This window comes from Cervus elaphus, chromosome 33, assembly GCF_910594005.1.
Source record: "Cervus elaphus chromosome 33, mCerEla1.1, whole genome shotgun sequence".
In the NCBI taxonomy this organism is placed as follows: domain Eukaryota; kingdom Metazoa; phylum Chordata; class Mammalia; order Artiodactyla; family Cervidae; genus Cervus; species Cervus elaphus.
The window spans coordinates 11,747,494-11,771,930 of NC_057847.1; the positions used below are offsets into that span (position 1 = coordinate 11,747,494).

A 24,437-nucleotide genomic window follows, 5' to 3' on the forward strand; every position below is an offset into this window, starting at 1 on the left:
GTTTGTTTACATGATTAAAAATAACATCTGTATTAACTCTTCTAGAGAAAAGGCTTTGAGTTTCTTTTCTTGGCTGTAAGCAACTTTCTTTTAACACATTTTGTTAAAATCTCCCAGCATGTAGCTACATTACTATTAAAAGGTTTGATGTCATCATTGGTGCTCCATCAGTTTTATTTTTCATAAATAATTGTTCAAGGCCTTCTTAGTATGTAGAACTATTTCATTATATTGAGGCATTATAGTATGTTGGTTAAGCCCATGAATTATGGAACTAGGCTTTAGGACTGAATCTTGACTTTGCATTATGATAGCAGTGATTTTGTGTGGGTTATGTGAAAGTCTCTGTGTCTCACTTTATTATGCATAAAATCTGCATAGGAATAACATGCACTCTATAAGGATGTTGTGAGGGGTAAGGAAATTTTTTCTATTGGGAATGCTGAGAATAGTGCATGGCACACGGTAAGAACTCAAGAAACATTATGTTATTATTATTTCCATTTTTTCCTGATTTTATTTTATAATGGAAGGCAGTGGAAAGATAGAACTCATAAACCTACTTCGACTCGAAAGTATTTTTGTTAAATACACTAATTTTATTTAGAAGTTTTGTTATATATATATATGGTATGGATTAATACTATAACAAATCAAAATTGGGTAATTTTGACCTTGATAAATAATATTGCCGAGTGATGGATCATTGCATGCAGGTGTGACACCTGTTTACCTATGAAGGCCAAAAGTTTTAATTATCTTATTTATGTAAAAACTTGGCTCTTCAAAAACAGAAAGGAATTGTCCTGCAAAAACACCTTTTGGATCCGTGATTTACTTCACATTGCAGCGGGAAGAAGAACATGCAAACTATGATTTAATGATGCTCTCTGCAGCTGGGCAGCTTGCCCTGGAGGGGAAAAGAGGGATCAGCTGATGGGCTACAGAGAGCAGCAGGTGTGTGTACTTGTGTATAGTGAACGCAGTAGTGGGGCAGAGAGCAAGTGGATGTGACACGGTGGGCCGGGAGCATACTTGAACAGTCAGAAGTGTGTTTCAGGGTGAGTGGTATTGAGGAAAAGGATGGTGAGTGGTTGTTTCCAAATTCACCCTAAGAGTTGAGACAAGGCAGCACCAAGAAGTGCTGCTGGGCGCATTTGGGAAAATTGTTTGCAAATGCTTCATTTTGTTTAGACCCAGACACAGGCTCAGAGCTGGAAGGGACCTAAAAATTCTGTCTCCAAAATCATACAAAACAGATGATGGTTGGCTATGCTAATTATATAAAACTTCCCAAGGGAGATTTTCCACCATCTAAAGAAACTTCAGATGATAAGTGACAGCCATCACAGACATGTGTACATCTCAGCAGCCATTAAGGCAAATATGAGAACAATGGTAAATTAACATTTGCATTAAACTGGACAATCCTATTATATCCCACTGTCTCTTGCCCAAATTTGAGTCATCAATTTAAAATAAAAACAAGGATTTTCCTTCCTTTGTTTTAAATTAGAGAATGTAGGGGATTTGTGCCTCCCTTCTTTGTCCTGCTGGCTTTGATATCATTACTTTTTGTTCTCAAAAACTCAGTTTTAGTATTAGGCTCCTGGGCCAAATGCATCTGTCATTCTCTAGTCATGATAATTGTTAAGGGATGGAAAACTGTAATGAAGTTAAGATGTTGCTTTGTCTATCATCTTGAATTATTTTCTTACAGAATTTTACAGAGGAGGTAGAGATGAAAAGGATAAAGAATAAATCAAAGGGCCGAATTTAAAAAAATCAACAAAGATGTAAGAGTGAGCATATATTAAAATAAGTTTAAAAGTTATTTCACCCATGACATTTTATAGATGGTTTTCTATAAAATTAATGTCATATTCAAAAAAATTGTTTGTAGCCTGAGCCATTCTTTTCTTTAGTGAAGTTTATTACCATCTTGGCTGTAAGACTTAAGACCAGAGTCCAGACTTCTGGCTGACTCCCACAGGTACCCTCTCTGAATTCCTAGATACAGACTAAAACATTAGGTGTCCACTCTAGCTGGTCATTTTATTACATTTCATGAGAAGTAAGGATATAAAGACATAGTAAAGTTCCTTTTATTGGGGGTTAAAAACTGGATAATAGGGAATGGCATGGAGGTTTCTCTTAGCAAAATCTTGCTTCACATTTCTACTCCTACTATTCTAATTTATTCATCTGAAATTTGTATCTTGCCACTGTATAGCTAACTCTTTCACCCTGCTTTTCAGTCTATGGGGGTAAACTGGGCACACACATGAACCTCTCTTCCATACATAGATCTCACTAAATGGTGGTAAAAATGTCAACATAATGAGTTCTTTTTAATACTGTGAACCAGAAAGGATTCCTCCAGGAAACCAGTGATTTAACAAGCTTTTAGAATTCTGAAAGTGGGAGGGATTATACAATAGATAAAGTGGATGGGTGAAAAAACTCACAGATTAGAACAGCTGCAGGGGGAAGATATTGTGGAGCTCTTCCCAGGTGAGCTGCAGAGAAATTCAGTTTGGAACTGGGGGACAGTGAAAAAGCAGGACTGGAAAGAGTCAAATGTACATGGTCTAATTTGGCTCCTCATCCTCCTATGCATTTTGGGAACAGCATTATAGAACATTTGTTCACAGATGGAAATCCCAGATTTACCTTCTATATAGAGTAATAAATTTGGCGAAGGGTTGATCACAGTCTGGGCTTCCCAGGTGGTGCTTGTATAATGAGGACAAAGAACCTGAAAGGATTTTCTACAATATTATAGGAAGGGACAAGGCTTCCCAGGTGCCACTAGTGGTAAAGAATCAGCTTGCCAATGCAGGAGATGCAAGAGATGTGGGTTTGATTCCCTGGTTGGGAAGATCCCCAGAGTTAAGAAATGGCAACCAACTTATTATTCTTGCCTGGAGAATCCCATGACTAGAGGAGTCTGGTGGGCTACAGTCCTGGGAGTTGCAAAGAGTCAGGCATGACTGAACGTGCACACACATAGGAAGAGACAGTGCCTGTCAGAAGTATATTGACAAAGTTGTCTACTTCCAAAGTAGCATACACCTTACTTGGCATTTGTGGAGTTTTTGAACTAGCCGTCCTACACTCAGGTATGTAGCATAAAGGAAAGTTTTGTTTCAACGGGAACTATCAGCTTACAATAATTAGTACTTCCTACATAGATAGTCTGATATATACTACTGAAAAGGATAGCAAGTTATTTATACTGAGTTGAGTCAAATTTTATTCATAAATATGAATTGTTAATGAAAGGTTATTAGACCTTTAGAGAACACTTAAAAACCTTGGGAAAGGAAGACAAAGATGGACAAACAAGCAACAGATCCAAGGTATAGAAGTAGTACAAGAAATAGTAGAGAATTAAACATTTCTAATACATATTCTTAGAGATATTTGAGAGATTATATCATCCATAAAGCAAAAAGACGTTATTAAGGAATAGGAGTAATCATAGACCAAGAAGAAGTCTTTAAAATTTTTTTAAATGCAGAAAAATTTAAACAACATAGGGTTAATTTTATAAAAAGTTGAGCAAAAGGCTCAGACCTCAGTAAAAAGAGAAAAAAGGTGGAAAACAGTTAATAGGTATGGGGGACACAGAGAACCACATTCTAAAACATGCTATAGTTGGCAAGAACAGGGAAAATGGAATAAGGAAAAGGGTAATCAAGTAAATATTTAGTTAGAGGAGGCCACAGGGAGAAGGGATATTTGTGCAAGAAAATGAGAGAATGAGTCTTGCATTCCCGGCAGAGGACGGGCTCTGTGAAGGCCCAGAGGTAGGGATTTGCCTGCTTATTTGACGGCCAGCAAGAAAGTTACTGCAACTAGAGCTGAGTGACCAATGCTGAGGATAGTCTGTCATGTGATAAGAAAAGTAACTAGGGCCAAAATTTCTTGCCAGAGTTTCTTTTCGACCAATGTCATCACATCCTAAGGTGAATGGACAGGGACGGGGAGTTTTGAGCAGAACAATGACATGATCTGAGCTACATTTTAAAAGGATGACACTGGCTGCTTTCTTTGGATAGAGTATGTTTTGAATAACTTTTTTTTTTTTCCTGGTGAAGACTATGTGGGTTGCACTCTGGGTACTTGAGTATTTGAGTTCTTTCTATTATTTGTATTGCATGAGTAAAAACATCCTGGGTCCTAAACTTTTCAGTTGAAAACTCAGCGCATGTCATGCTGGTGTCTTCTACATTTACTATGGTAGAGATGAGATGATTTTTATTTTTCTATTTGTGTGCATGTTGTGCATGTTGACTCTTTGTGACACTACGGACTATAGTCTGCCAGGCTCCTCTGTCCGTGGGATTTTCCAGATAAGAATCTTGGATTGGGTGGCCATTTCCTTCTCCATTCTATGTGTGTAGGTCACATTATTTTGTCTTTTTAGAGAACTCTCTGATTTTCTTTAGTGTTGAACTGCAAATATTTCACTAGGGATATCTAAGCAGTGGTCTTTTATCATTAATTTCATACACAAATCTAACCTTTTTATAGTGTGCTGCAATGTTGATTTGGCTTTATCATATGTGACTATCTTATATAATCCTCAGAACAGCCCAGTGAAGCAGCTATTTTTATCTCCATTTTACAGATGAGGTAAGGGAGGCTTAGGGAGATCCGTGTCATGCTAGAATTCTGAAGACAGTATGCTATGTACTTAATACCTCCACCAGCTGGTTGAGTCTCCCCCAGACTGGCTTGGGATGAGTCTTGCTCATGTATGAAACTTGTTGAGAAGAGAGGGTTACAGCTGGAAGGGAGGCCAGACCTGACTATGGGGAAAACATGATCACTGTAGGGAATGGGACATTAGGAATGTCAGGGGCTTTCTCAGCATCCGCCCAGCCCTCCAGAGACCCTAGTAACCTTCACCTCAGGCGAAACATTGATGTGGGGCCTGAAAACACAGTGATCCCTTTAATTTCCATATTCCAGCCTTTTTGTAGATCATCCTTTTAGATAAAACTGTCTGATGTTATTTCCTGAAATATATCTTTGCCAAGACATGTTTGGTTATAAGTGGTGCTTGTTTAAATACATTAAAAGCTCAGAAAGGATGAGTACTCTGGTAGGCATTTTTGGCTGCCTACCAACAACCACTCTCAAACTTTACTTTTTTGCTAACTGAAGTCCAATTTATTTGAATGGTGGCTTGAAAGATCTTGACCTCCAGAAAATAAGGAAACCTGTCATATCTCGGAAATGAATCGTGATTTGTTTAATCTTCATAATTTTATTCTAATTTGATAGAAGCACAGATTTTCAGACTTCCTCCAGATGGAAATGACTGAGTGATTGAGGAAAAATTCTCCTAGAAGGAAGTGATTCAGGAAAAAATATTAGTTTCCGAGTAAAAGAAACAAATTTGAGACAAATGTCCGATTAGCCTCTTCTTTCCTCTTCTTCCTACTCTGCAGATGGATATTGTGATGTCTTGAGCTATGGCAGACACCTATCCATCAGAAGACAAACGGGAAGACAATATGAAAATATGGCAAAACAGAAGGGGAGAAAAAGCCAGGATTTTTGATAAAATCCCTAAGCTGCTGGACCAACATTGAGAGAGTTTTTGTTAGTGTTAGTCATTCAGTTGTATCAGACTCTTTTCAACCCCATGGGCTGTAACCCACTAGGCTCCTCTGTCCATGGAATTCTCCAGGCAAGAATACTGGAGTGGGTTGTTATTCCCTTCTCTCAACCCAGGGATCAAACCTGCACTGCAGGTACTTCTTTACCATCTGAGTTACCAGGAATTCAATAAATACAATAAAAACAATAAATACTTTTATAGTTTAAGCCACTGTCAGTCAGGTATTCTGTTATTTGTATCCAATAGTATCCTAACAAACCTAAATGTTTAGAGAATAGTATTTGATGAAAGTTTTGAAATACTAGATACTTTGGACTAAAAAAATCAAGGCACCTATTTCCTCATTAATGGGTATATTTGGAAAACCTGTTTTAGCTATAAGAAGAGGTTATATGAGATAATAATAATAAATATGGATATGTATTTATTGTAAGATAGACTGCTATGCCTTTGAACTTGTCCTTAATAACAAATGTCAATTTGGAGCACCAACTGTGAAGAGTACTGGTTCTAGTTCTTTGTGTTTGTTAGAGATAATTTTATAGCAGAGCCCACTGGGAAGTCTAATTCCAATTTGATTTGGATCAATAGTCACAGGGCAATTCATTCTTGCCTATTTGATTCTGAAATGTGCTTTTCTTTTTAAAATTTTTCATTCTTTTATTTAATGATTAAGGTGAATTCAGATGCTTTGGCAATTTTTGCCGTGGGTGGTGATACTGTTTTAATGCCCTTCATATATAGACAGGCATGTAGATATCAGAACGTTGTAGACATTGGGTTGGTATTAGACAAACTCAAATGTAAATCTTTAGCTTCTTGATTGGAGCTGGGGTGAAAATAGCAGACATGGGAAGAAAATATATACCATTAGCATGCTCACAAAACATTAGCGGAGATGGTTGAAATAACAAACTCAGTTTGAGCACATATGTCAACCATGTGTCATACTTGCTATAGAAGTAAGATAATATGCAAAAATCTTTAAGAACCCCAAATAAATTCCTTAAACATTTGTCCTTTCAAGACTACTGTTGCTTCTAATCCTACAACTTAAGAGGGGAAAAAATTAGGAACGTTTCAGGGGTTGGTCATCCACTTGATTATTAATGAGCTGGGAATAAAAGTGATGAGTAACGTCCAAAGGATCCTTATTGTTTAGTCTTGGTTAATCACTGAGAGATGTGCCTGGTCTCTAAGTATATAAAAGATGAATATACAAAAGAGAGGAACCAGCTGTTCCCCTTCTTCACTGGTGACTGAAAAGGCAAAAATGGGCTCCAATCGTAACTGTCCTGTGGACATAAACTAGGCAAAGTCTAAAGCTTCTGTGACAGGTGATTAACATGCCACTCCTTTCCTCAGAAGGATATTCGAAGATGTTTTGACCTTTGAAGGACAGAGATTTTCAACTCTACTTCATGATTCTAAAAGAACAAAGTTATGTTTGAATGAGTAGGATGAGGAATAGAGAATAAGAAATAAAGAATAAAGTAGAAGAAAAAAAACTATCAGAATGTTTTCACAGTAACACACAGCCCACATTAGTCATAATCTTTGTTTCTTTTTTTGGGACAATCCACAATTCTAAAAGTGAAAAATAAAGTTTGGTAGGAGGAGATCAATTTGACAATGAACAAAGTTTAAAGATAGTTATAAATTACAGAAATCTCAAATATCCTATTAGTAAAATATGGGTTGGCATGCTGCTAAAGCTTAAATGGATATTTGACCATTGGCATGCTTTCTTCTCACTAGATGTGGGTGATAGACTATTAGTAAAATATCTCAAAAACCATGGCTAGGATATTCCATCTGCAGTAGTTTTGGTCACATATTAGGTGAGAGGTTACCCTCGGGTCAACACTCCTGCTTGGGGACAACATATCCACTGAGGCATGTTTTGATGATCCATTTCTCTCACTTACCAAATGTTTTTGACTTTTGGCAGTATCAGCCCTCCTAAAAGCTCTGCCCTCACAAATTTGGATTGGGCATTTCCATCATGCTTTAAAAAGTTTCATAGTCTAGCTCTAGTTCATGTTAAGGGCTGGGTCTAACGTAACTTGACTTTTCAAACAGTCAAAGCTGGACAGAAGAAAGGCAGGCTCACGGGAATGCTGGCAGATTTATTTCTAGTCCAAGCCAAAAAACAGCCTTTCTCACATTATTTCAATGTGTCCAGTTCAATCCAGGTCAGAAACCAGAAATGCAAAACATTCACCAATGTTTCTGAACCTTCAGAACTCAGACGACAGTTTGGGTGGCTGAGAATGTATTTATTTAAGCATGATCCTATTTTAAAACCATTTACCCTGCCTGGCTGTTAGAGACTGTGGGAAGTAAAGTGCCTGCAGAGGATGGCTCTGTAATGCAATCTATCTTCTTTTCTCTTCTGTATATTTCTGTGTCATTTCATTTTCTAGAGCTTTGTAAGATCTCATCATATCACAAGACTTGAAAACATATGCCTATATCAAGTATTAGTCAAAATAAAATGTAAATATTTAACTTCATGATTCAATAAGCATTAGTGAGAAGGAAGTATACTTTTATATAAAATACAATTCAAAAAGCCTTACAGAAAATGTAGTGGTTTTTGCTATTTCAGCAAAACGTATGCAATGGATGAAAATGATCTTGGTTCTAAATACATAGCCAAGTCAAGACTATAAAGGAAAAGACTATAAGGGAAAACATATCAAGTATTTTTGAAAGTCTCTTCTCAGTTTAAAAAAAATATACTTTCCCATTTTCTTTATGTTTACATAAGTCTTCTTTTTCAAGTCAAGAGAAGTAGTTTTTAGTAATACATGTACTATATTGTATTACTAAATGGTGGCTCAGTGGTGTGGAATCCAGTGCAATGCAGGAGATGCAGGTTCGATCCCTGGGTTGGGAAGATTTCCTGAGGAGGAAATGGCAATCCACTTTAGTATTCTTAACTGGGATATCCCATGGACAGGGGACCCTGGCAGGCTGTAGTCCATAGGGTTACAAAAGAGTTGGACATGACTTAGTGATTAAACAACATAGTCTATATGGATTAGTGATTTCACTTGCACACAAACTGCATGCTATCATTTCCTTCAAATGTACAAGTAACAGAAACTTTATCCAGTTTAAACATAAAATGAATTTTATTAGAAATGTACCTAGGCATTTTATAGAATTTCAGCAATTTGAATAACCAGGAAGAAAGTTGGGGAAATCTGATGACGGTAGCAATTCCATCTAGGGATCATGAGGGGTCTGGGGACAAGAACAACGGTGTTTGAGTATTTCAAGGACTTTCTTCTAATGTTTCACTATTAATGGGACTCACTGGTTGTTTTCTCTAAGACCCTCGATTCAAAATCTTGAACAAAACTATCAAATTGGCCACTGGCTTAGTGAAGGCAGAAGGAATATGAACTTGGTACTCACTCTGTAATTTACTGCATGTCTTAACTTTAATAATGTGTAATGAAGCAGATGCTCAGTATCAGAAAAAAAAGAACAAGAGCACATCAAGATGTGGTATCAGGCAGAATGACATATTCAGTAGATACCCACATACAAAAAAACTACAAAATGATTATTTTTTGGATCAGTAACATTATTCATTTGATTCTCCATCCATGAGAAGGAAAATACATCACTTAATGGGTTGCCTAGTAGTCATTTATGGATGTGAGAGTTGGACTATAAAGAAAGCTGAACACCAAAGAATTGATGCTTTTGAACTGTGGTGTTGGAGAAGACTCTTGAGAGTTCCTTGGACTGCAAGGAGATCCAACCAGTCCATCCTAAAGGAGATCAGTCCTGGGTGTTCTTGGAAGGACTGATGTTGAAGCTGAAACTCCAATACTTTGGCCACCTGTTGTGAAGAGCTGACTCATTGGAAAAGACCCTGATGCTTGTAAAGAATGAAGGTGGGAGGAGAAGGGAACGACAGAGAATGAGATGGTTGGATGGCATCTCTGACTCAATGGACATGAGTTTGGGTAAACTCTAGGAGTTGGTGATGGACAGGGAGGCCTGGTGTGCTGCAGTTCATGGGGTCGCAAAGAGTCAGACACGACTGAGTGACTGAACTGAATTGAAATGGGTTGCCCTATTGTTACTTGGGGGCTAGCCTGCAGTTATGAGACATGACAATGATTTACTTAACTCATTAGCTCAATAACATTTTGAAGTCCCTGGATTAGGAAAATTTGTTTTATATTGAACTTTTGTATTATGTACATACTTTTCAGAAATAAGATCATTTAAAGGTGGAAACACATTGAGTGTGTAGGCGAATGATAACTTCTGTTGAAAAATAACACAAATTTGAGTTTCTTTCCTTCCATCCCTCTTTATTTTTTCCTTTTTGAAAAAATAACTTAAAGCTTATGAAGGAGATAAAAATATTTTTAGCTAGGCTTTCTTAATGAAAGGGAATAAGCCATCATGTACAATATGCTATATACAATAATCTTTTAATATTATCCACTGGTTCTCTAATATTTTTCCTGTGGCAACAAACTCTAGAGAATACATATGATTTGGTAGAAGTATGGATGATATCTACTAGTACAGCAGTTTTTATTTCCTTTTTTAAATATTTATAGTCAAAATGACTTGTTGCCTTGTAAAAAATACATTTTATTCTTGAAAATAATTATCTTTATACTCAAAACATTATTTGCCAGTTTGCCAGTTTCATGTATGAATGTATGAAATAATGATTTCAAGTCTGTCTCAGTTACTAGTATCAATAGTGAAAGTGAAAGTTGCTTAGTCGTGTCCGACAATTTGTAACCCCATGGACTAAAGAGTCCATGGAATTCTCTAGCCCAGAATACAGGAGAGGGTAGCCTTTCCCTTCTCTAGAAGATTTCCCCAACCCAGGAATTGAACCCAGGTCTCTCTCAGGTGGATTCTTAACTAATAGAGCCACAAGGGAAGTCCAAGAATACTGGAGTGGGTAGCCTATCCCTTCTCCAGTGGATCTTCCAGACCCAGGAATCTAACCAGGATCTCCTGCATTGCAGGTGGATTCTTTACCAACTGAGCTATCAGGGAAGCCCTATTCTCTTATAATTACACGAGATATTGCTTTATTCAACTACTTAGTAATTCTGAAGTAAACCAAAGTAGAAGAAAGTCAGCCATGTCAGCATTAGTCCACATTTAATAAGTAATTTCATAAATTCTCAAATATCTCAGAAATTATTTTTGTACCATATTCTTGTTTAAGCAGTAAGGTTAATGACTTAAAATTATTCAAGAATGTTTTGTGATAATAATGGCTAACAAAAATGATATATATTGGCAAGGAACTCTAATTAAATTTAGTCTTTTGAATTTATAATGTTGGAAAGCAAATAATCTGTTGACATACTTTATCATAAAACTCTTTTCTTATTTCCCTAGGAGAAGGAAAAGGGGAAGAATGTATTTACATGTATTTCTAAGTTCCTCATCAATTTGCCATACTGGTACAGTACAATTAAGAGTTATTTTTCAACTTTAGAAGATTATTTCATTTTTCCTAAGAGAAGTAGGGGGTTGGGAGGAGCAGTGGGCAAGTTTACTGGCAGTACTACCTAATTTCATCATTGTTTTAATACAAATCACATATGTCTGACAAATTCAAAAAGCAGCTTTCCCAGCAAGACTTTTTGTTGGTAATCCCATGAGGATTTAACCTGTCTTAGTTGAATCATCAGAGAAAATATTACTTTTCCCTTCTCTATGTTTTTCCCTTTTTCTTCTTTCAGGTCTCTTATGTTATGCCAAATGCTTTTACTTAAATACTTCTTCAGATCACTTCTAAATGGCAGAACTGATTTTGAACATGATCATTAGGCTTCATCAATAAATGACAATATGATCATGGATCTAGCTGATTATAATGGTCAAATTGCCTGGGAAGGCTTTTTGTATAAACAGACTAAGTATGATTTTTTACTTTTTTCAAGTTGCCTAAAAGCCCAATCATGTTTAATAATGATTTCAATTTATTCCTGAAATTTACCTGTTACATTTAAACATCTTTGTATTGTATTTACTTTGTTAATGATGGTGCTTATTTGCCCATACAAGTGGCTTTTTAAAAAATGAGGTCAAGTTCAACTTGCTAACAGGTTTTGACTGATATTGGCTCTCTGTTTTCATATTACTTCATTTATTGCATTATTAAATCAATTCTTAGTTTATAAGCCAAGAAAATGTTTTATACTGCAATATGGTTGTCTCCCTAGAGTTCATTAGCTCATTTTCCTTCAATTAACTCTGTATGCACTGCACATCTCTCCTAGCTTTTCTAATGGTGAAGTTGTCTTATTGCTCATCCAGGCAGGACCTCCAGTGTAGCCTTGAATTGCTGAAGAAAAAAAGACAGAAAATGACTTTTCAGGTCATCTATCCTAGACTTCTGATTGTCTATCAATGTTGTCTCTGGAAGGAGATGAACTACTTTAGGCAAGATCATGCCATGTAAGTCTGTGGCTTAATGTATATTTTATGATTAGCTTTGGGATATGGGAAAGTTTGGTCTGCCTTTTCAACGATCTGTTCACTGGGCTGGGCTTAACTGGTGGCTCAGTGGTAAAGAATCCACCTGCCAATGCAGGAGACTCTGATTCAATCCCTGGGTCAGGAAGATCCCCAGAAGGAACTGGCTACCCACTCCAATATTCTTGCCCGGGAAATCCCACAGACAGAAGAACCTGGTGGGCTACAATCCATGGGGTCGCAAAAGAGTCAGACATGATTTAGTGACTAAGCTATTATATTTTTAGTGCTTTTGAAGAATTTTAACATGAAAAAAAGAGATTTTGCTCTTTCCTTGGAGTTGCATAGCTAGTTAGTTGTGGTGCTAGAAATGCATTCCTCTGACTGCTACCACATTTTTCTTTCAATTGCATCAAGATGGATAAATAACCAAGTTATATTTTCATATATGCTTGCATATTGGCATAAATTTAGTTCAGAAATGAAAGCCAATGAATACCCCTAGACATAATAAATTGAGCTTTCTACTCAAAACCCATCAACATTTTGTCAGTAGATTTAATTTAGCTCAAATTTTTTAAAAAATGAGTTAAAAATACACATAGACTAGTATTTTTAAATCCATTCTTCCTGAAAGATCATTGCTAGTTTCTCTAACCTTACATATTAACTGTTCAGTGAAACTGATCAATGTAGAGAACTTCTCTAAATGAAGAACTCATATTTTCAACAAAGAAATTTAGATCTGTTATCTGAATAATAAATCAATAGTCAGAATCTATGACTTCACATAATTTACATTTTATCTAGGTCAACAAAGCAATCACTTATGCTTGTGGAGGTAATGACTAGTGAACTCAATTTTAAGCCTATTATCTCTTTTAGATAACATCCTGTGTTGAGCAATAAGAATCCTCTCCCTGCCTTTTTCCAGGAAATCTTTTCCCACCGAATTTAAGACCAGAAGTTTATTTTAATGTTTTAAAAGTTTATAACTTTATTATATAAAGCAAGGAAAAGCAGATGAGGGTTACTGGTAATCAAACACAGATTCTTCTGGATACAACTGATGTGGATACAAAAGTTTTCTAGCCAAAATAGCAATTTGCTCACATTGCCATGCTTCTCTATCTACAAGGGAGGCTGCATATGGTAGGCTGTCAGCTTTTCCAGCAACACTCACAAATATTTTCCTTATGCTGCAAATGAAACTCTTGACTCAGTGTCTCACCCAGTAGACGTTATTCATTTTGAAACAACACAGCTGTAATTCAGATTTTACATCTGATACGTTTCCTCCATGAATAAGGTTCCAAAAGTAAGCCAAAATATTGAGAGAAGTACATTTAACACATCTCATCAAGAGAGAATCTGACAATGCAATCAACTTTCAAAAGCTGAGAGTAAGGGTATTCTTGTTAGTAGGAATTTTTGTTTTTTAAAATACCACTGACTAAATTGGTATATTTATCCTTAAATATCACACCTTTGAGAAAATATGCATTCAAATAATTAAAGCAACTAATTAATTTTTATCTTTTTTTCTTTACCCTTCACTGACAAATGGTGAAGGTCATGTCTTGTGACATGGAAGTTTATGAAATAGTTTGTGAAGCTGATAGATAGCATCATCAAAGAGGGACCAGAATATGAGACCACATTTAGTCCATGAGAGGGGTGACTTCTGCAGGTAGACTGTGTTTATGGCTGTAGGAGATGGGGTAAAATGAGTCGGCTAGGAAAACTTGGCATTCAAAAAGTAGGCTAAAAGGAGGTAGCTATTAACAATTGACATTGAGGAGGTTCAGAAAGTGGCACTGAGGTTTCCATGAAGCCAATGAAACACTGTAACAATGATTTACATCAAAAATAACATGAAGAGATAAAGGTCAGACATCTGAATCAAGATGGTGTTTTCTAAACAAACATAACATTAGCCATGAGGTCTGAAGAGCACAGAAAGGATTTCAGCAATGAAAAAGGAGTGTGTTCCATGCTAGAAAATTTTCCAGACTTTCTAGATAAGGTCTTTTGCACAGAAGAGCTTTAAAAAAAAAAAGACTAGGAAATCAGGGCCCAAGGCTAGGGTTTGTTTGAGGATTTGTTCTCCATAAAAGCAAAAGATGGAGTCAAACTAACAGCAACACTGACTTTCTGCTGATTTAGATTTTGCAAATGTAATTTGAGTCAGGATTGATTCCAGTGCAAACATGTAAGATAGTGGAAAGAGCAGATTGAAGAAAAGAAATTAAACAGAAAAAGTTGTATAAAGAAAAGGCCTAGAAAGACTGTGAGACACTTCCTGTTTCTGATAATGATGGACTAGTTTATTCAGAGCACTTATCCTGCTAACAGGAATTTAAAACTTAGATAAAAGATTAAAAAAAAATTCCTCTTTTTTTTTTTTTTTAAATTCCTCTTTAAAACACTTCAGAAAATTACAAAATTGTAAACAATTACCAATGACAAAATAAACGAAATGCTATAAATCAAGTAGGAAAGCAAGTATAGAAGCTAATTTTGCCTATTGGTGTTTGTTGACGTATAAATTTAAAACTGACTATAATGAAGAGGACAGGTTTCAAAACTGAGAGCATATGTAAGGTGGAGAGTCTATTGGGAGATCGTCAGGTCAGTTTGGACTAAGGGCTACAAGCTCTTGGTAAAGAGAACTAATCTTTAGTTAGGAAGAGAACTAATCTTTGCATAGAGTTACAATCTATCCCCTCCAGTGTTCTTGCCTGGAAAATTCCATGGACAGAGGAGCCTGGTGGGCTACAGTCCATGGAGTCATAAAGGGTCGGATCTGACTGAGGATGCAGACACACAGGTGACCCAAGAAATTGGAAACTTTTACATTGCTTAAAGTGGACATGGACAGGTAGTGCTCCTAGCCATCTGCCGGAAGAGAACATCAATCTTGTCTGAAAAAAGGAATCTTTTCCATAGGTCCAAATTTTTAAAAATGTAGCAGTGATAAAAGATAATCAGCCTTAAAGAAAATGACTGTGAACTAGAAGAAATAAGAAAAAGGAAACTGACTATAAGGACTTCAGATTATGAAGTTATTAGACACAGACTAAGAAATCATTATCCTAACTATAATTGAGTAAAAAATAGTAAAAGACAAGATTGAAAATAGAACTCTATTAAAATGGCATATCACACTTGGAAAATAATTGAAATTATAGGAAAACCTCCTTAGATATTTTTAAAATCAGATTCAACACATTTGTAAAAGACATTTATGATCTGGAATATAGATTAGAAGAAATTATATGAACTACAGAGTTATCAAGAGATGGAAATATTCATTTGTGACTAAAAGAATAAGGTGTGGAAAGGTTTAGTATATGCAAAGTTGGAAGACAGAGAGAGAGAAAAGAAAAAGAGATAATGGCTTAGAATTTTCCAAAATCAATAATAGATATTGTACCACTCAGAAACGGGCATCAATAATAGTATGTAACAGATAACTTTTGCATGTCAATAGCCTACAGTAAAACACATATACTTTTTTTTCACAGTTCTTCAAATTGTTTGAGGATCAAATTCAACACTGCTCTCTATGACTCTCATTTTGGGACCAGCAACTAATTTGGACATTCTTTTCTGATGGTAGTTGTCAATAGCACAACAGCAGTAAACAGAAACACTTCATATTTCATAGAGCTTTGGCTAGGTACTGACACATTCTCACTTCCTTCTGCATTTTCTTGATCAAAGTTTAGTATATGGACAAGCCTATTAGTGAGATGAGAATATTTATTCTACTCATTGTAAACAAAAGTATTCTTAAATAGGAAAGGAGGCATTGTGAGGATATAATAAAACATGCCATAGATATCCTTTACAATTTCAAGGAGCTTAATCAACCTCAAATGAATAAATGAATGAATAAATAAATGAAATCAAAGACAAAGAGAAAATTTAAGTGTAGCAAAGGGAGACCTATTTCCATCAAAATTGTGATAATTAGCTGATTTTCAACCTTTTACAGCAAAAATATTGTATTTTAGTATAAGTGTACCAAAAGTGTACTAGTGAAAAGACAAAGATTGTCTGACAAATGAACAACAATCTAATTATAAACTATTTAGAAGAGATACATCTAGAACAGAACATACAGAAAAATTAAAATTTCGAAGATGAAAAAATATACTATAAAAACACTTAGGTAAATGAAAGATGTGAACTCAACATCTGTCTTCTCAAGATAGATTCAAAAATGGTGATGAATATACTAATCAGTCATGTGAGAATAGCTTTCATTTTTAACCTTTTTTCTTAATTATGTGTTTGCTTCTTTTGAATGAATCTTCTCCATGCTTAATAAATTACCTGGGATTTTCTCAAAATACATCTATTATTAAATGTCCATTTAACAGTTGTAAAAATCCTCTTTTTCTTTAACCATGAAGGTAAAAGTATTTCGTTTTACAATTGTAAAAATGTATTTTGTCATTTTCAAGCATTTCTACTGAACAATTCTTGCCAGGAAAATTCCACGGACAGAGGAGCTTGGTGGGTTACAGTCAATAGGGTTGGCAAAAAGTTAGACATGAATAAGTGACTGAGCACTACTAGTGTACAACAACGTATCACGTATCTTTACAGATTCAAATGCAATTCAACATTTCCCAAGAGCTGTTATCAATTCACGTTCAGTTCAGCTCAGTTCAGTCGCTCAGTCTTGTGCGACTCTTTGCGACCCCATGAACCGCAGCACGCCAAGCCTCCTTGTTCAACACCAACTCCCGGAATTTACTCAAACTCATGTCCATTGAGTCGGTGATGCCATCCAATCATCTCATCCTCTTTCGTCCCCTTCTCCTCCCGCCTTCAACCGTTCCCAGCATCAGGGTCTTTACCAATGAGTCATTTCTTCGCATCTGGTGGCCAAAGTATTGGAGTCTCAGCTTCAGCATCAGTCCTTCCAATGAATATTCAGGACTGATTTCCTTTAGGATGGACTGGTTAGATCTTCTTGCAGTCCAAGGGACTCTCAAGAGTCTTTTCCAACACCACAGTTCAAATCAATTCTTTGGCGCTCAGCTTTCTTTATAGTCTTAATTATATTTCAATTGTCCTTCTTCTGACAAATCTGGAATGCAAGCAACTCTCATATGTCATGTCATCTTTTTTCTGGCATTAGACAAAGTTAAATCATTTTTTACTAAAAACATTGCAAAAACACTAATCCTAGATTTTAGGCACATGTTAGCAAATCTAAATATTAATGAAAAACAGAGCTGAAGAGTTTAGATTGGATTGCATGAGCTAAAGTGCTTATAGTCCTAGAAGGTGGTGGACCATTGGTTTTTTTAGGCTTTATTCATATTCTGGACTTTTCAAAACTATGTAGCTTGACATGTGCAAAATTGTGACATTTGCAAAGTTGTTCCTGTGATTGCAATCTGAAGAGAAATGGAGGCAGGAGACGGGGATTCCAGGTCTGATTCTGTCACAATGTAATGTGACCTTGGATAGGTGAAATCACCACTTGGAAACTTGGGCTCTTCACTGATGAAATAGAAATAACACAATGTCCTGAGGTGGGTGTAAAGATCAAATGGAATATTATATATGATTAAAAATCTTTGTGCACTTTAAGTAAAAATAAACATTAATAGTACTACCCCTCAATATCTCTTTCCTTTAATTTAAATATCTTCTCTCATGCTTTGGAGTTTCTCCCTGTCTGAATAGCCCAAGGTCCTGACATTTTAACTGGACATGCTTAATCCAATACTCTATCTGTATTCATTTTCTCTAGGAATACCCATATATCAGTCTCCTTCCTCCTTTCCTGCATGCTATGTTTTCCAAGTTTTATCTAGAAGTAATTGTCACATACCAAATAATCAATATATACTCAATTGCTAATAGCTATCAGTTGCATCTCTTTTGCTAAGAGTCTTCTGACAAAAGGCATCAGTCATTAATCAAAGATTTTCAGATGTCTAGTAATCCAAAAAATATATATGTGCTTGAGGACAGACAGTTTCTGGGACAATGGAGAGTTCTGACCTCATCTATTCACTCTACTTACCTCTTCTTTAAATAAAGGATCAACTTTGCAAAAAAAAAAAAAACAAACCTATTGAAGGATGAGAAACCAAAATAAATGATGCACAATTATTTGATTGAAAAATTACTCACTTCGTACTGTCTGTGCAGAAAAACTATACAATTCCCTTACCTTCTAAAACTGATTTGCTATCACTCTCATCTGCTAAGCAGTTGCAAGGCAGGGGTTGGGGGGAATTAAATATAGATCAATTTAGTTAAATATTTAGAATACATAGTTTGGAGAGTCTCTTTAGACGTAACTTGATCATTTTGAGTAAGAGCCCAATCCTTTCAGATTCCTCCCCTGAGATACATCAGAGAGACACATCAGTTTTTGATGACAAGAGAAAAAGAATCCCCTCACTTTATGTTACTAATTAGGTGCATACTGGGATTTTCCCTTAAAATATGGGTCATCTGACTGGCCCACGGTCTTTCTGTTGGGATTGGTGACTAAGCTGAGGCCTTTTTTTTCTTGGTCTGCTCAGCCCTGGCGTCTCCTTCTGTGCTGACTTGTCCTCCCTTGGATTCCTGCTGATGCTGAGTGGCTCTCTGAGTCTTTGCCTCATCCTCCAGTGTTCTCTGGCCCTCTGATCTCTCACTTTGCCACAGCACGCCAGGCCCCATGACAGATCTGCTGGCTCTAAACTGGTTATCTATGATCCTTATAAAATGAGGATTTTCCCCAGCTTGAATACACCATGCCTCCCTTATAGTTTCACTAGCCAAGGACTTTTGTTGGCATGAAATCACATTGTAGATCAGTTACTTCTCCAAAAGCCTCATTCCTTTGGCATTCTCCTCAATTTATCCAACACATTTGTCACATTCTGGGCCACTGTCCAAAGAGGGGAGGCTTGGACCCATATAGCCCACCCACCAGCTATCTCTTCACTCTCTCCTCTGTTTTATCACAGTTCCTAAGATGGGAAGTAGTTGGTTACACGCCATGGTTTTCTCTGATTCCATGAATTGACATCTTCTCTATCTACTTCACTGAAACTGAAATATCAGCGGGAGTATGGGGAGAAAAACTAGTTTCCAGTAAAATAAAGTAAATTGGGAATTATTTTTAAGATACTTACTCTTGTTATGCAGAGGAGAAAAAAAAAAAGAGACAGTTTGGTGAAATCTAGCCAATATCCTTCACAGCACTCTTTTGCCCCTCTTTTCTGATGCCACTCCTTCCTCTTTTTCACCCATGACCACTCCTCAACCTTTTTGGGGATAATATTCTACTGGTCCTTTAAATGTTACTGTCACCTGGGAATTGCAAGTCAAAATTATGATGAGATATCACCTCCCACCTGTCAGAATGTGTATCATCAAAAAGACCACAAAAAAATTGATGAAGTCACTATGCAAAACAGTATGGAGGTTCCTCAAAAAGCTAAAAATATTACTACCATATAATCAAAAATTTCCATTTGTGGATATTTTTCCAAAGACAATAAAAACATTAATTTGAAAAGATACAGATACCCCTATGTTCACTGAAGCATTATTCATAATAGCCAAGATATAGAAGCAATCTAAGTGCCCACTGATAGGTGAATAGATAAAGAAGATGTGATATATGTACATACAACAGAATATTACTCAGTCATAAAAAAGACTTAAACCTTGCCATTTGAAACAACATGGATGGACCTAGAGGATATTATGCTAAAACAAGTTAGAATGACAAATATAGTATGATGTAACATGTACCATGGAATCTAAAAAGAAAGCAAAAGAACAAGAACAAACATAATAAAACAGATTCAGTCACAGACACTGGGAACAAACAGGTAATCACTGAAGGGGAAAGACTGAGAGAAAGAGTAAGGTAGGTGAGGAAAATTAAGAGGTACAAACTTCCATTTACAAAACGGGTCATGGGGAAGAAATGTGCATCATGGGGAATATAGTCAAGAATATTACAATATCTTCATATGGTGACAGATGGTAACTAGACTTATCATAGTGATTATTTTGTAACGTGCAGACATATCAAACAATTATGTTGTACATCAGGAACTTACACAGTGCTGTAGGTCAACTAGAGTTCAACAAATAAATAGAAAAGGAGATCAGATTTGTGGTTAACAGAGCATGCAAGGAGAAGGGTAATTGGATGAAGGTGGTCAAAGGGCACAAACTTCCAGTTAAAGATAGACAAGTACTAGGGATGTTATGTACAACATGGTTAAGACTCCACCTGCCAAAGCAGGATACGCATGAGACTCAGGTTTGATTCCTGGGTCAGAAAGAGCCCCTGGAGGAGGAAATGGCAACCCACTCCAGCATTCCTGCCTGGAGAATTTCATGAGAGTTGGACAGGACTGAGAAACAGCATGCAGCACAGTCAAAGGACACAAACTTCCAGTTACAAGATAGATAAGTACTAGGGATGTAATGTACATGATCAATGTAATTAACACTGCTCTATGTTATATATGAAAGTGCTCAAGAGAGTAAATCCTAAGAGTTCGCAACACAAGAAAAAGATATTTTTTCTTTTTTTAAAAAAATTTTGTGTTCATATGACCTGATAGAGCTTCAACAAACCTATGGTGGTAATCATTTCATAACGTATTCGAGTCAAGTAATTATGCTATACGCCTTAAACTTAGGTAGTGCTGTATATCCGGAGAAGGCAATGGCAGCCCACTCCAGTGCTCTTTTTTTTTTTTCCATTTATTTTTATTAGTTGGAGGCTAATTACTTTACAATATTGTAGTGGGTTTTGTCATACATTGACATGAATCAGCCATGGATTTACATGTATTCCCCATCCCGATCCCCCCTCCCACCTCCCTCTCCACCCGATTCCTCTGGGTCTTCCCAGTGCACCAGGCCCGAGCACTTGTCTCATGCACCCAACCCAGGCTGGTGATCTGTTTCACCATAGATAATATACATGTTTCGATGCTGTTCTCTCGAAACATCCCACCCTCGCCTTCTCCACAGAGTCCAAAAGTCTGTTCTGTACATCTATGTCTCTTTTTCTGTTTTGCATATAGGGTTATCGTTACCATCTTTCTAAATTCCATATATATGTGTTAGTATACTGTATTGGTCTTTATCTTTCTGGCTTACTTCACTCTGTATAATGGGTTCCAGTTTCATCCATCTCATTAGAACTGATTCAAATATATTCTTTTTAACAGCTGAGTAATATTCCATGGTGTATATGTACCACAGCTTCCTTATCCATTAGTCTGAGAAATCAAAACCACTCCAGTACTCTTGCCTGGAAAATCCCATGGACGGAGGAGCCTGGTAGGCTGCAGTCCATGGGGTCGCGAAGAGTCAGACACGACTGAGCAACTTCACTTTCACTTCTCACTTTCACGCACTGGAGAAGGAAATGGCAACCCATTCCAGTATTCTTGCCTGGAGAATCCCTGGGACGGCAGAGCCTGGGAGGCTGCAGTCTATGGGGTCGCACAGAGTCGGACACAACTGAAGCGACTTAGCAGTAGCAGCAGTGCTGTATATCAGTTACATCTCAATCGAATCAGAAGAAAAAACAAGTTAGTGTTACCTGCATTTTGTCATTCCTGACTCCTATTCTCAATCTTGAATCTCTCCCTATATGATCTCAGCTAATTCCATGGCTTTGAGTAGCACGTGTTGACTTATAGTTTACTGGGAAGAGAGATAAAGTTAGGTTTTCTTATGACTCTTTTGCTAATATAGTTTTCTAGCAGGTGTTAAGCACTCAATAAATAATTGTGAGTGAAATGAGTGAGGGTTCTACAATAGCTGAGAAATCCTAGAGCTTGTTCTGTTTACTGCAAATGTAGGCAGAAATTTAATGCAAAGAAAATGAAACATACACGTATACTCCATGGTCTTAGGAAACTTTTTTTTTGGCCAATATAGAGAATTTCCATATAATAGCAGGCATTTTAGGAAAAATTAAGCTTCTCATTATAGAATTTGGGGCTTGACTGTCCTTCAATTTATAAAACTGCATGATGAATAGTTATACACAGATCGACCACACATGGTTCTGAGTTATTCAGGGAAAGTGAATCCATTCATTCCATGTTTAATCATCTTACCCGAAATAAAAAGAATAGCAAGCAACCAAATTGTATTGCTGATCCTGTTCGTGACACCAATTGTCTTGCGGTTCAAACTCTTCGCTGAACTCAAGGTAGGCAAGGTTCAAGCTAAGAGGCTGGAAGAAGACTTCAAGGAACGGTAGGAAGTGCAGACACAGTTATTCATTCTCTCCTGGCAGGCATGACAGCCATAACAGCCTCTCTCCTGGCTGACACAGCAGTTGTAGCAGCAGACATAACATAATACAGCATAACTACAAACAACCTGGGCTTTTCCAGGTGAAGCTTACACAGGCAAACCACGCAAAGTAACCCAGGACCGGGTGAGCACCTGTTGACACGCATGCACAGCGCTGTAAGCGATCCCAGCTGCTGCATAACCGTGCAAGGTCATTGTTGATAGAACGTGGGGTGAGAGGGTGAGAGAGCCTGACTGACGCCATCTTGTTAATTTCCCCACACAAATGCTAAAAATATATTTTTTTCATTTTCAGAGCTTCTTAGAGTCCAGAACTATTTAGATGGTCAATTTCAAAGAGTGAAATAAAACAACGACCACCAGCACTGATACAGCACTAATGAAAATAATAAAGCAAATCACAGAAGACATTTTTAAAGTATTTGTTAACTAGGTATCAGAGACCATTTTACTATGAAGTCTGGTGTTGGAAATCTTCTCCTTAGACCCTACTTCCTGCTCTTTGACAAGGAAATGAATTGACTATCTAACAATTTAAAAAATCTTGGTCAAAATTGCTTAATTTTCAAGGAAATGTCGTTTAAAAGCTAAAAAAAGAAAAGTCTTTGAAACTAAGTAGAAATAATTCTCCTTCTGCATGGTAACTGAATAAAGCAGTATTGACTAGTAAAAGATTGAAAGTTGGTGGTATCTTCTGCTTACTTGTATTTATGTTTTTAAGGAATTCAAGTTAGTACATTTTTAATTGTGAAGTAAAAAATAAAATTTTGAACTACATTTTCTCAGCACAGAAGGGAGGTACATATGGCTTAAGAGCTCTGTTTTGAGCATTGTTCTATCAGTTCTTGCTTTAGTTTTAGCCCTCATCAATGCATGAAGATTAGTAAGTCTGTACTACACGTGCAGGTCTTCTCTGGTGGCTCAGACAGTAAAGAATCTACCTGCAATGCAGGAAACCAGGGCTCGATCCCTGGGTCAGGAAAATCCCCTGGAGAAGGAAATGGCTACTCACTCCAATATTTTTGCCTGGAGAATCCCATGGGCCGTGCCACCTGCAGTCCATGGGGTCGCAAAGAGTTGGACACAACTGAGCAACTCACATATATACACACACAAGTGCAAAAAGCAAAGAACCAAAAAAAGTTGACTCATACTGTTTAAAATGTTTGTATATCTTCCTCTTTTAAGATTTCAATATGCTACATTTTTTTTTCAGAGACAGTATCTGATAATAAAAGGAGGTACTTATGAAAGATATAGAAATTATTCTTACAATAAAAGGGATACTTCCAATACTTCCAAGTGTGAGATTTGATATGTGATCCCAAGTTGCACCAACAATTTCCATTCAAAAGTTCCTTGAATTAATTGAAATAGTTGCAGAAAAATACCACAAAACCACCCATGGGAAAGGCACAGATCATGTGAATGAGGCCACTTATTTTAGAGATTACTTTACAGATTGATTTTTCTGTATTTGTCAGCCAAATAGCATTAAATTGATTTTTAACAAGTATTTATATTCAGAGACTCAACAAATAAATTTTGCACAATTTTAAATAATGTAATCTATGCAAATATGAATTCTCATCTGTTTCTTTTATTGTTGTACAGTAAATGATCTCTATTAACTGAGTCAATGATCAGAACACAGAGTTTATTTAGCTAATAGGAAACTCTTACAATATATTTCCAAAATTTTCAGTTGATATTTTCTTCAGACAAGCTTCAACTCCATAATGCTGTGACTTCTTGTGAAGAAAGCATATAGATTCTATGTTGCTGTCTATATTATATGTTGTTTTTGAACTATTTTGCAACTCCATGGACCATAGCCCACCAGGCTCCTTTGTCCATGGAATTTCCCAGGCAAGAATACTAGAGTGAGCTGCCATTTCCTTCTCCAGGGGATCTTCCTGACCCAGGAGTCAAACCAGCACTTCCTACATCAGCAGGCAGATTCTTTAAGGCTGGGCCACCAGGGCAGCACCTC

General features: G+C 36.7%; 1 pseudogene; it reads right to left on the reverse strand.

Moving 5' to 3' along the window:
* The window catches only part of LOC122688307, a 71,653-nt pseudogene extending 48,965 nt beyond the window's left edge, over nt 1-22,688 (reverse strand).
* Nucleotides 22,689-24,437: the final 1,749 nt, after the last annotated feature.